At 58.8% G+C, this 12531-nt stretch overlaps 1 non-coding gene across 1 annotated transcript; it reads left to right on the top strand.

The window, feature by feature from the left end:
- The first annotated feature begins 10744 nt into the window (after nucleotides 1-10744).
- On the top strand, nucleotides 10745-10818 carry TRNAN-GUU (transfer RNA asparagine (anticodon GUU)). Its single transcript has one exon. It is a non-coding gene; the product is annotated as a tRNA-Asn (tRNA).
- The last annotated feature ends 1713 nt before the right edge of the window (nucleotides 10819-12531 follow it).

Raw genomic sequence — 12531 nt, 5'->3', positions numbered from 1 at the left:
GCGCGGTTAGGTGCCTGATGCTGTCTGCCCCTGTCTTACTGCAACCCCCCTCCTTTTGCCGCCGCCGCCACCACCACCAGCCTTCCCTTCTGGCCTCTTCCCCAGAAGAGCATGCTGGGCCAGTCCTTCACCATCTAAACTGCACAGCGTTCTTCAGATAAAAGAGCGGGAGAAAAGGTCGACAGTCAAACGGTTCCAGCCAACAAATGAGAGACCCCAATTGCAAGGATTTTGGTGCAGGCTTGTAGAACAGACAGAGTAAACAGCCCGCTTGCTAAACAGGTCTCTGACCTCCTCCTCCTCCTCCTCCTCCTCATTTAGCGTGGCTCCGAAGATCTTTTGGGCTCAGTTGAGAGCACAGAGCTTCCACGAGACAGGAGCTGGAATGAAGAGCAATGTGGAAGCCCAGACAGGGCCTTCCTCCAGCTCTCGAGCTCGTGTGGAGGGAACTGCCTCGTTTTCCTTGTGTGAAAGGAGGTTCCACGAAGGAGTTTCTCCACGCATGACACAGTCCTTCGGAGCGAGCAGCCATTGTTTACATGCTCATCTCAACGTTCCCAGCAAAATTCCTCAGAAGGGGACTGGCACCTCTGGAGGCCTTTGCCAGTCGCTTGAGCAGCAGGCTTGTGCAAAGAAAAAGTCAGCCAAGCCCTGCCAAGTCGGCCGGAAGCAAACCTTTGAAGCGCTTGTCCGCAGCCAAAACTCAGAACTTCAGCTCCAAAAATGAGACGTGCCTGGAAGGAGTGGCAAGAAAGTCAGCAAATCGTCAGGCTCTTTCCTCTCCCGCTTCCTTCAGCCACTTGGTCCAAGATTTGGTGCAGACAGAGGAGTTGCGGCAACGATGTGTCTCTCCCTGTGACAATCGAAGAACGTCATCCCTGTCTCATGCCTTGCCAGGGAAGCGCGGCCATGCCGCCCAAGCCTGAGTCCCCTCCCGGCTGAGCCAGCGCACAGCCAGGCGGGCCAAGGGCAGAGTGAAGGGGGCGCCACATCCCGTGCCCCTCAGGGCCAAGCAGAGCTGCCTAGCACCCCAAGAGCCAGTGACAAGACACAAGAAAGCAAGCGCATCCGACTGCAAGAACAAGACGACGAGTGCCCTAACCGGCCATGTACCCGAGGGGCTGACAAGGATACCGAAGGCGAGATGGAGAGCGCAGCGCGAGGAACTGCTGGCGGACGAGCAAGCGGGACTCGGGAAAGATAGAAGGAGCAGACAGCCGATATGGCAAGCGAGCCTGAGAGCGCAGAGAGCTGGACGAAAGGACCGGCACGTCGACAGTCGCCTCGTCCCTTCTCGGAAGGCGTTTGACAGGAGAGATGAGAAAGTCACTCGTCAGGTGTTGGGGTCGTCCGGAGTGGACGGCAGACTGATACGGTTGCTGGAGGATACGGAGGAGGGTGAGGCGGCAGCGGCGAGCATGCGCGCAGAGATGGGAAGTTGGTTTAGAAGGAGGAGAGGTACGAGAGAAGGCGCTCCCCTAGCGCCGTGCGAGTTCATCACGCCCCCTCGAGAGAGCGATGGACAAGATCAAGGAAGAGGGAGAAGGGCTATCTGTGCAGGTCAAGAAAAACACCAAGTTGCGGTCGGCGGGTGAGGTAGTCATCGTGGAAGAAGATGAAGAGAAGCTAGGGAGAAGGGTGCAGGCGCTAAGCGGGGAAGGGAAAGGGCACGGGCCCATTCTGACCATCGCTTGGTAATTGGCGATAAGGAAATAGGGAGGAAGATCAGCGGCGAGGGGCTCGAAGGAGACAACGTAGAGAAGTTCACGCATCCGGCTAGGGGCGTAACGTATGATGTGGACTGGAAGAAGAAACTAGCGCCTAGGAGCGTGAAAGCAAGAGCGAGTTTGAAGGCGACGGATCAGATCTGGCAAAGCGAAAGGCAGAAAGCGGAGCGCTCAGCAGCATGTTGTCCGTCTGGGAGAGGTGGGTGAAAAGGCAAGTTTCAGCGAGAAGGTTCGTGGCGTTGGAGAGGAGTTGTTGGAGCAGGATGCTGAGAATAGGCTGGGCGCAGAAGGTCACCAAGGAGGAATTGTATGGGAAGATTCAGCCCAAAGGGAATCTGCTCCAGAAGGTTCCCCCAGTGGAAGTTCCAGGTCTCCGGGCTTATTTGCCAGAGGAAGGACGACTTGAAAAATGGAGAGCCCGGTATTGGGCATAACGGTGGGTTCGAATAGGAGAGGCAGAGCCCAGAGAGAACAGGGAGCCGATGGATCAGCTTGGCACGGAGCTCGTCTACAGCAAGCAGGGCGCTCCACGCTCGAGAGGGAAAGATGGAAGGCGCTAGTGAGACGGGCATTGGACACCAACGGGCGCTGAGCCCATGGTTGATGAGGACGATGGCAAGAGCCTCCCTGGTGTGTTCCCTCAGCAGGGGCCCGCCCACCTTTCTGGGCAGGAAAAGAGAGCCGGCAACCAGTGATGCTTCGGGCCGGCCAGGGAGCCAGGAGGCTGCGACCTCTCGCACATCAGCCCTTGACTTTCCAGCAGGCCATCACGGGCACGTGTCAGGACCAATGGCACGCAAATGAATGGCATTGGACAGGCGGGGCGAAAGAGCCCACCAATCGAGCCGATGGTGGCGTGCCCTTGGCATGCCAAAGGAGCCCTGATGGAAAATGGGCAGAAAGAGGGCCTGTGCTTCCCCTTTCTGGCCTCGAGCTCCCAGAGCCTCCCTCCTTGGTGCACTCCCTGTGCAGCCGCTCCCCCTTCTGCGTGGGAAAAGGGGATGAGGCAGCTCTCTTGCTTCACGACGCTTGAGGAGACGGAGACGGAGACGGCGACGGAGACGGAGAGGGAGACGGGAGGCCTTCATCTCTCACGGGTGCGCTTGACTTGTGGGCAAGCAGCCACACCACTTCAGGGCCTCGGGCAGTGCTTGACAAGCTGTGTCCCGCCGGTCACAGGCCGCCCCCTGGGCTTCCACGCGCGTCCCATCAGACCTTCTCTTTCCAATTGCCCATGCGCAGGATGGCCAGAGTCCACTGGTTTCCGTCAACCTCCTCTTTCTTCCCACCTTTCTTAGGCAAGCGACACGCACGTAAAGCAAGGACACGTCGAGAGAGATGCACGTTCCTTGCGCACCACGCTGAGGCTGAGAGCCGTGTGCTCCCTCCGCCTCCATTCTAGGGGCTGCTATGGAAGAATGGGCACACCCCACAAGTCCTCAGGAGGCAAGGGCATTGAGCAAAAGTAGCCTCTGGCAGGAGACCACCTGGCTTCAAAGCCTCTTGTGGCTCACGCAGACGAAGGAGGGTCACTCCCGCGTCCTGTTTGCTCGCCTGCAGTGCCCAGCGCTGGGGCAAGAGTCTTGGCCGCCTGTGGGCTTCAGCCTGAATCAAAAGGCCACGAGAGGCAGGGCTAGCAGAGAATGGTTTCGATCCATCGACCTCTGGGTTATGGGCCCAGCACGCTCCCGCTGCGCCACTCTGCTCAGCGCAGGGGCTGGGGCCCAGCGGGCAGCCTGGTGCTTCTCCTGCACCGATTGCCTGACGGCAAGGCGAGCACTGTGCTCGGAGGTGGCGCAAGCTGCCCGCAGGTGTCTCTGTGGTGCAATGGGTCAGCGCGTTTGGCTGTTAACCGAAAGGATGGTGGTTCGAGCCCACCCGGAGGCGGCGCGGTTAGGTGCCTGATGCTGTCTGCCCCTGTCTTACTGCAACCCCCCTCCTTTTGCCGCCGCCGCCACCACCACCAGCCTTCCCTTCTGGCCTCTTCCCCAGAAGAGCATGCTGGGCCAGTCCTTCACCATCTAAACTGCACAGCGTTCTTCAGATAAAAGAGCGGGAGAAAAGGTCGACAGTCAAACGGTTCCAGCCAACAAATGAGAGACCCCAATTGCAAGGATTTTGGTGCAGGCTTGTAGAACAGACAGAGTAAACAGCCCGCTTGCTAAACAGGTCTCTGACCTCCTCCTCCTCCTCCTCCTCCTCATTTAGCGTGGCTCCGAAGATCTTTTGGGCTCAGTTGAGAGCACAGAGCTTCCACGAGACAGGAGCTGGAATGAAGAGCAATGTGGAAGCCCAGACAGGGCCTTCCTCCAGCTCTCGAGCTCGTGTGGAGGGAACTGCCTCGTTTTCCTTGTGTGAAAGGAGGTTCCACGAAGGAGTTTCTCCACGCATGACACAGTCCTTCGGAGCGAGCAGCCATTGTTTACATGCTCATCTCAACGTTCCCAGCAAAATTCCTCAGAAGGGGACTGGCACCTCTGGAGGCCTTTGCCAGTCGCTTGAGCAGCAGGCTTGTGCAAAGAAAAAGTCAGCCAAGCCCTGCCAAGTCGGCCGGAAGCAAACCTTTGAAGCGCTTGTCCGCAGCCAAAACTCAGAACTTCAGCTCCAAAAATGAGACGTGCCTGGAAGGAGTGGCAAGAAAGTCAGCAAATCGTCAGGCTCTTTCCTCTCCCGCTTCCTTCAGCCACTTGGTCCAAGATTTGGTGCAGACAGAGGAGTTGCGGCAACGATGTGTCTCTCCCTGTGACAATCGAAGAACGTCATCCCTGTCTCATGCCTTGCCAGGGAAGCGCGGCCATGCCGCCCAAGCCTGAGTCCCCTCCCGGCTGAGCCAGCGCACAGCCAGGCGGGCCAAGGGCAGAGTGAAGGGGGCGCCACATCCCGTGCCCCTCAGGGCCAAGCAGAGCTGCCTAGCACCCCAAGAGCCAGTGACAAGACACAAGAAAGCAAGCGCATCCGACTGCAAGAACAAGACGACGAGTGCCCTAACCGGCCATGTACCCGAGGGGCTGACAAGGATACCGAAGGCGAGATGGAGAGCGCAGCGCGAGGAACTGCTGGCGGACGAGCAAGCGGGACTCGGGAAAGATAGAAGGAGCAGACAGCCGATATGGCAAGCGAGCCTGAGAGCGCAGAGAGCTGGACGAAAGGACCGGCACGTCGACAGTCGCCTCGTCCCTTCTCGGAAGGCGTTTGACAGGAGAGATGAGAAAGTCACTCGTCAGGTGTTGGGGTCGTCCGGAGTGGACGGCAGACTGATACGGTTGCTGGAGGATACGGAGGAGGGTGAGGCGGCAGCGGCGAGCATGCGCGCAGAGATGGGAAGTTGGTTTAGAAGGAGGAGAGGTACGAGAGAAGGCGCTCCCCTAGCGCCGTGCGAGTTCATCACGCCCCCTCGAGAGAGCGATGGACAAGATCAAGGAAGAGGGAGAAGGGCTATCTGTGCAGGTCAAGAAAAACACCAAGTTGCGGTCGGCGGGTGAGGTAGTCATCGTGGAAGAAGATGAAGAGAAGCTAGGGAGAAGGGTGCAGGCGCTAAGCGGGGAAGGGAAAGGGCACGGGCCCATTCTGACCATCGCTTGGTAATTGGCGATAAGGAAATAGGGAGGAAGATCAGCGGCGAGGGGCTCGAAGGAGACAACGTAGAGAAGTTCACGCATCCGGCTAGGGGCGTAACGTATGATGTGGACTGGAAGAAGAAACTAGCGCCTAGGAGCGTGAAAGCAAGAGCGAGTTTGAAGGCGACGGATCAGATCTGGCAAAGCGAAAGGCAGAAAGCGGAGCGCTCAGCAGCATGTTGTCCGTCTGGGAGAGGTGGGTGAAAAGGCAAGTTTCAGCGAGAAGGTTCGTGGCGTTGGAGAGGAGTTGTTGGAGCAGGATGCTGAGAATAGGCTGGGCGCAGAAGGTCACCAAGGAGGAATTGTATGGGAAGATTCAGCCCAAAGGGAATCTGCTCCAGAAGGTTCCCCCAGTGGAAGTTCCAGGTCTCCGGGCTTATTTGCCAGAGGAAGGACGACTTGAAAAATGGAGAGCCCGGTATTGGGCATAACGGTGGGTTCGAATAGGAGAGGCAGAGCCCAGAGAGAACAGGGAGCCGATGGATCAGCTTGGCACGGAGCTCGTCTACAGCAAGCAGGGCGCTCCACGCTCGAGAGGGAAAGATGGAAGGCGCTAGTGAGACGGGCATTGGACACCAACGGGCGCTGAGCCCATGGTTGATGAGGACGATGGCAAGAGCCTCCCTGGTGTGTTCCCTCAGCAGGGGCCCGCCCACCTTTCTGGGCAGGAAAAGAGAGCCGGCAACCAGTGATGCTTCGGGCCGGCCAGGGAGCCAGGAGGCTGCGACCTCTCGCACATCAGCCCTTGACTTTCCAGCAGGCCATCACGGGCACGTGTCAGGACCAATGGCACGCAAATGAATGGCATTGGACAGGCGGGGCGAAAGAGCCCACCAATCGAGCCGATGGTGGCGTGCCCTTGGCATGCCAAAGGAGCCCTGATGGAAAATGGGCAGAAAGAGGGCCTGTGCTTCCCCTTTCTGGCCTCGAGCTCCCAGAGCCTCCCTCCTTGGTGCACTCCCTGTGCAGCCGCTCCCCCTTCTGTGTGGGAAAAGGGGATGAGGCAGCTCTCTTGCTTCACGACGCTTGAGGAGACGGAGAGGGAGACGGGAGGCCTTCATCTCTCACGGGTGCGCTTGACTTGTGGGCAAGCAGCCACACCACTTCAGGGCCTCGGGCAGTGCTTGACAAGCTGTGTCCCGCCGGTCACAGGCCGCCCCCTGGGCTTCCACGCGCGTCCCATCAGACCTTCTCTTTCCAATTGCCCATGCGCAGGATGGCCAGAGTCCACTGGTTTCCGTCAACCTCCTCTTTCTTCCCACCTTTCTTAGGCAAGCGACACGCACGTAAAGCAAGGACACGTCGAGAGAGATGCACGTTCCTTGCGCACCACGCTGAGGCTGAGAGCCGTGTGCTCCCTCCGCCTCCATTCTAGGGGCTGCTATGGAAGAATGGGCACACCCCACAAGTCCTCAGGAGGCAAGGGCATTGAGCAAAAGTAGCCTCTGGCAGGAGACCACCTGGCTTCAAAGCCTCTTGTGGCTCACGCAGACGAAGGAGGGTCACTCCCGCGTCCTGTTTGCTCGCCTGCAGTGCCCAGCGCTGGGGCAAGAGTCTTGGCCGCCTGTGGGCTTCAGCCTGAATCAAAAGGCCACGAGAGGCAGGGCTAGCAGAGAATGGTTTCGATCCATCGACCTCTGGGTTATGGGCCCAGCACGCTCCCGCTGCGCCACTCTGCTCAGCGCAGGGGCTGGGGCCCAGCGGGCAGCCTGGTGCTTCTCCTGCACCGATTGCCTGACGGCAAGGCGAGCACTGTGCTCGGAGGTGGCGCAAGCTGCCCGCAGGTGTCTCTGTGGTGCAATGGGTCAGCGCGTTTGGCTGTTAACCGAAAGGATGGTGGTTCGAGCCCACCCGGAGGCGGCGCGGTTAGGTGCCTGATGCTGTCTGCCCCTGTCTTACTGCAACCCCCCTCCTTTTGCCGCCGCCGCCACCACCACCAGCCTTCCCTTCTGGCCTCTTCCCCAGAAGAGCATGCTGGGCCAGTCCTTCACCATCTAAACTGCACAGCGTTCTTCAGATAAAAGAGCGGGAGAAAAGGTCGACAGTCAAACGGTTCCAGCCAACAAATGAGAGACCCCAATTGCAAGGATTTTGGTGCAGGCTTGTAGAACAGACAGAGTAAACAGCCCGCTTGCTAAACAGGTCTCTGACCTCCTCCTCCTCCTCCTCCTCCTCATTTAGCGTGGCTCCGAAGATCTTTTGGGCTCAGTTGAGAGCACAGAGCTTCCACGAGACAGGAGCTGGAATGAAGAGCAATGTGGAAGCCCAGACAGGGCCTTCCTCCAGCTCTCGAGCTCGTGTGGAGGGAACTGCCTCGTTTTCCTTGTGTGAAAGGAGGTTCCACGAAGGAGTTTCTCCACGCATGACACAGTCCTTCGGAGCGAGCAGCCATTGTTTACATGCTCATCTCAACGTTCCCAGCAAAATTCCTCAGAAGGGGACTGGCACCTCTGGAGGCCTTTGCCAGTCGCTTGAGCAGCAGGCTTGTGCAAAGAAAAAGTCAGCCAAGCCCTGCCAAGTCGGCCGGAAGCAAACCTTTGAAGCGCTTGTCCGCAGCCAAAACTCAGAACTTCAGCTCCAAAAATGAGACGTGCCTGGAAGGAGTGGCAAGAAAGTCAGCAAATCGTCAGGCTCTTTCCTCTCCCGCTTCCTTCAGCCACTTGGTCCAAGATTTGGTGCAGACAGAGGAGTTGCGGCAACGATGTGTCTCTCCCTGTGACAATCGAAGAACGTCATCCCTGTCTCATGCCTTGCCAGGGAAGCGCGGCCATGCCGCCCAAGCCTGAGTCCCCTCCCGGCTGAGCCAGCGCACAGCCAGGCGGGCCAAGGGCAGAGTGAAGGGGGCGCCACATCCCGTGCCCCTCAGGGCCAAGCAGAGCTGCCTAGCACCCCAAGAGCCAGTGACAAGACACAAGAAAGCAAGCGCATCCGACTGCAAGAACAAGACGACGAGTGCCCTAACCGGCCATGTACCCGAGGGGCTGACAAGGATACCGAAGGCGAGATGGAGAGCGCAGCGCGAGGAACTGCTGGCGGACGAGCAAGCGGGACTCGGGAAAGATAGAAGGAGCAGACAGCCGATATGGCAAGCGAGCCTGAGAGCGCAGAGAGCTGGACGAAAGGACCGGCACGTCGACAGTCGCCTCGTCCCTTCTCGGAAGGCGTTTGACAGGAGAGATGAGAAAGTCACTCGTCAGGTGTTGGGGTCGTCCGGAGTGGACGGCAGACTGATACGGTTGCTGGAGGATACGGAGGAGGGTGAGGCGGCAGCGGCGAGCATGCGCGCAGAGATGGGAAGTTGGTTTAGAAGGAGGAGAGGTACGAGAGAAGGCGCTCCCCTAGCGCCGTGCGAGTTCATCACGCCCCCTCGAGAGAGCGATGGACAAGATCAAGGAAGAGGGAGAAGGGCTATCTGTGCAGGTCAAGAAAAACACCAAGTTGCGGTCGGCGGGTGAGGTAGTCATCGTGGAAGAAGATGAAGAGAAGCTAGGGAGAAGGGTGCAGGCGCTAAGCGGGGAAGGGAAAGGGCACGGGCCCATTCTGACCATCGCTTGGTAATTGGCGATAAGGAAATAGGGAGGAAGATCAGCGGCGAGGGGCTCGAAGGAGACAACGTAGAGAAGTTCACGCATCCGGCTAGGGGCGGAACGTATGATGTGGACTGGAAGAAGAAACTAGCGCCTAGGAGCGTGAAAGCAAGAGCGAGTTTGAAGGCGACGGATCAGATCTGGCAAAGCGAAAGGCAGAAAGCGGAGCGCTCAGCAGCATGTTGTCCGTCTGGGAGAGGTGGGTGAAAAGGCAAGTTTCAGCGAGAAGGTTCGTGGCGTTGGAGAGGAGTTGTTGGAGCAGGATGCTGAGAATAGGCTGGGCGCAGAAGGTCACCAAGGAGGAATTGTATGGGAAGATTCAGCCCAAAGGGAATCTGCTCCAGAAGGTTCCCCCAGTGGAAGTTCCAGGTCTCCGGGCTTATTTGCCAGAGGAAGGACGACTTGAAAAATGGAGAGCCCGGTATTGGGCATAACGGTGGGTTCGAATAGGAGAGGCAGAGCCCAGAGAGAACAGGGAGCCGATGGATCAGCTTGGCACGGAGCTCGTCTACAGCAAGCAGGGCGCTCCACGCTCGAGAGGGAAAGATGGAAGGCGCTAGTGAGACGGGCATTGGACACCAACGGGCGCTGAGCCCATGGTTGATGAGGACGATGGCAAGAGCCTCCCTGGTGTGTTCCCTCAGCAGGGGCCCGCCCACCTTTCTGGGCAGGAAAAGAGAGCCGGCAACCAGTGATGCTTCGGGCCGGCCAGGGAGCCAGGAGGCTGCGACCTCTCGCACATCAGCCCTTGACTTTCCAGCAGGCCATCACGGGCACGTGTCAGGACCAATGGCACGCAAATGAATGGCATTGGACAGGCGGGGCGAAAGAGCCCACCAATCGAGCCGATGGTGGCGTGCCCTTGGCATGCCAAAGGAGCCCTGATGGAAAATGGGCAGAAAGAGGGCCTGTGCTTCCCCTTTCTGGCCTCGAGCTCCCAGAGCCTCCCTCCTTGGTGCACTCCCTGTGCAGCCGCTCCCCCTTCTGCGTGGGAAAAGGGGATGAGGCAGCTCTCTTGCTTCACGACGCTTGAGGAGACGGAGACGGAGACGGCGACGGAGACGGAGAGGGAGACGGGAGGCCTTCATCTCTCACGGGTGCGCTTGACTTGTGGGCAAGCAGCCACACCACTTCAGGGCCTCGGGCAGTGCTTGACAAGCTGTGTGCCGCCGGTCACAGGCCGCCCCCTGGGCTTCCACGCGCGTCCCATCAGACCTTCTCTTTCCAATTGCCCATGCGCAGGATGGCCAGAGTCCACTGGTTTCCGTCAACCTCCTCTTTCTTCCCACCTTTCTTAGGCAAGCGACACGCACGTAAAGCAAGGACACGTCGAGAGAGATGCACGTTCCTTGCGCACCACGCTGAGGCTGAGAGCCGTGTGCTCCCTCCGCCTCCATTCTAGGGGCTGCTATGGAAGAATGGGCACACCCCACAAGTCCTCAGGAGGCAAGGGCATTGAGCAAAAGTAGCCTCTGGCAGGAGACCACCTGGCTTCAAAGCCTCTTGTGGCTCACGCAGACGAAGGAGGGTCACTCCCGCGTCCTGTTTGCTCGCCTGCAGTGCCCAGCGCTGGGGCAAGAGTCTTGGCCGCCTGTGGGCTTCAGCCTGAATCAAAAGGCCACGAGAGGCAGGGCTAGCAGAGAATGGTTTCGATCCATCGACCTCTGGGTTATGGGCCCAGCACGCTCCCGCTGCGCCACTCTGCTCAGCGCAGGGGCTGGGGCCCAGCGGGCAGCCTGGTGCTTCTCCTGCACCGATTGCCTGACGGCAAGGCGAGCACTGTGCTCGGAGGTGGCGCAAGCTCCTCGCAGGTGTCTCTGTGGCGCAATGGGTCAGCGCGTTCGGCTGTTAACCGAAAGGATGGTGGTTCGAGCCCACCCGGAGGCGGCGCGGTTAGGTGCCTGATGCTGTCTGCCCCTGTCTTACTGCAACCCCCCTCCTTTTGCCGCCGCCACCACCACCAGCCTTCCCTTCTGGCCTCTTCCCCAGAAGAGCATGCTGGGCCAGTCCTTCACCATCTAAACTGCACAGCGTTCTTCAGATAAAAGAGCGGGAGAAAAGGTCGACAGTCAAACGGTTCCAGCCAACAAATGAGAGACCCCAATTGCAAGGATTTTGGTGCAGGCTTGTAGAACAGACAGAGTAAACAGCCCGCTTGCTAAACAGGTCTCTGACCTCCTCCTCCTCCTCCTCCTCATTTAGCGTGGCTCCGAAGATCTTTTGGGCTCAGTTGAGAGCACAGAGCTTCCACGAGACAGGAGCTGGAATGAAGAGCAATGTGGAAGCCCAGACAGGGCCTTCCTCCAGCTCTCGAGCTCGTGTGGGGGGAACTGCCTCGTTTTCCTTGTGTGAAAGGAGGTTCCACGAAGGAGTTTCTCCACGCATGACACAGTCCTTCGGAGCGAGCAGCCATTGTTTACATGCTCATCTCAACGTTCCCAGCAAAATTCCTCAGAAGGGGACTGGCACCTCTGGAGGCCTTTGCCAGTCGCTTGAGCAGCAGGCTTGTGCAAAGAAAAAGTCAGCCAAGCCCTGCCAAGTCGGCCGGAAGCAAACCTTTGAAGCGCTTGTCCGCAGCCAAAACTCAGAACTTCAGCTCCAAAAATGAGACGTGCCTGGAAGGAGTGGCAAGAAAGTCAGCAAATCGTCAGGCTCTTTCCTCTCCCGCTTCCTTCAGCCACTTGGTCCAAGATTTGGTGCAGACAGAGGAGTTGCGGCAACGATGTGTCTCTCCCTGTGACAATCGAAGAACGTCATCCCTGTCTCATGCCTTGCCAGGGAAGCGCGGCCATGCCGCCCAAGCCTGAGTCCCCTCCCGGCTGAGCCAGCGCACAGCCAGGCGGGCCAAGGGCAGAGTGAAGGGGGCGCCACATCCCGTGCCCCTCAGGGCCAAGCAGAGCTGCCTAGCACCCCAAGAGCCAGTGACAAGACACAAGAAAGCAAGCGCATCCGACTGCAAGAACAAGACGACGAGTGCCCTAACCGGCCATGTACCCGAGGGGCTGACAAGGATACCGAAGGCGAGATGGAGAGCGCAGCGCGAGGAACTGCTGGCGGACGAGCAAGCGGGACTCGGGAAAGATAGAAGGAGCAGACAGCCGATATGGCAAGCGAGCCTGAGAGCGCAGAGAGCTGGACGAAAGGACCGGCACGTCGACAGTCGCCTCGTCCCTTCTCGGAAGGCGTTTGACAGGAGAGATGAGAAAGTCACTCGTCAGGTGTTGGGGTCGTCCGGAGTGGACGGCAGACTGATACGGTTGCTGGAGGATACGGAGGAGGGTGAGGCGGCAGCGGCGAGCATGCGCGCAGAGATGGGAAGTTGGTTTAGAAGGAGGAGAGGTACGAGAGAAGGCGCTCCCCTAGCGCCGTGCGAGTTCATCACGCCCCCTCGAGAGAGCGATGGACAAGATCAAGGAAGAGGGAGAAGGGCTATCTGTGCAGGTCAAGAAAAACACCAAGTTGCGGTCGGCGGGTGAGGTAGTCATCGTGGAAGAAGATGAAGAGAAGCTAGGGAGAAGGGTGCAGGCGCTAAGCGGGGAAGGGAAAGGGCACGGGCCCATTCTGACCATCGCTTGGTAATTGGCGATAAGGAAATAGGGA

This window comes from Carettochelys insculpta, unplaced genomic scaffold, assembly GCF_033958435.1.
Source record: "Carettochelys insculpta isolate YL-2023 unplaced genomic scaffold, ASM3395843v1 scaffold_0039, whole genome shotgun sequence".
Classification (NCBI taxonomy): domain Eukaryota; kingdom Metazoa; phylum Chordata; order Testudines; family Carettochelyidae; genus Carettochelys; species Carettochelys insculpta.
Note: the sequence above shows the minus strand (reverse complement) of the source record. Positions and strands in the feature narration are given on the sequence as shown.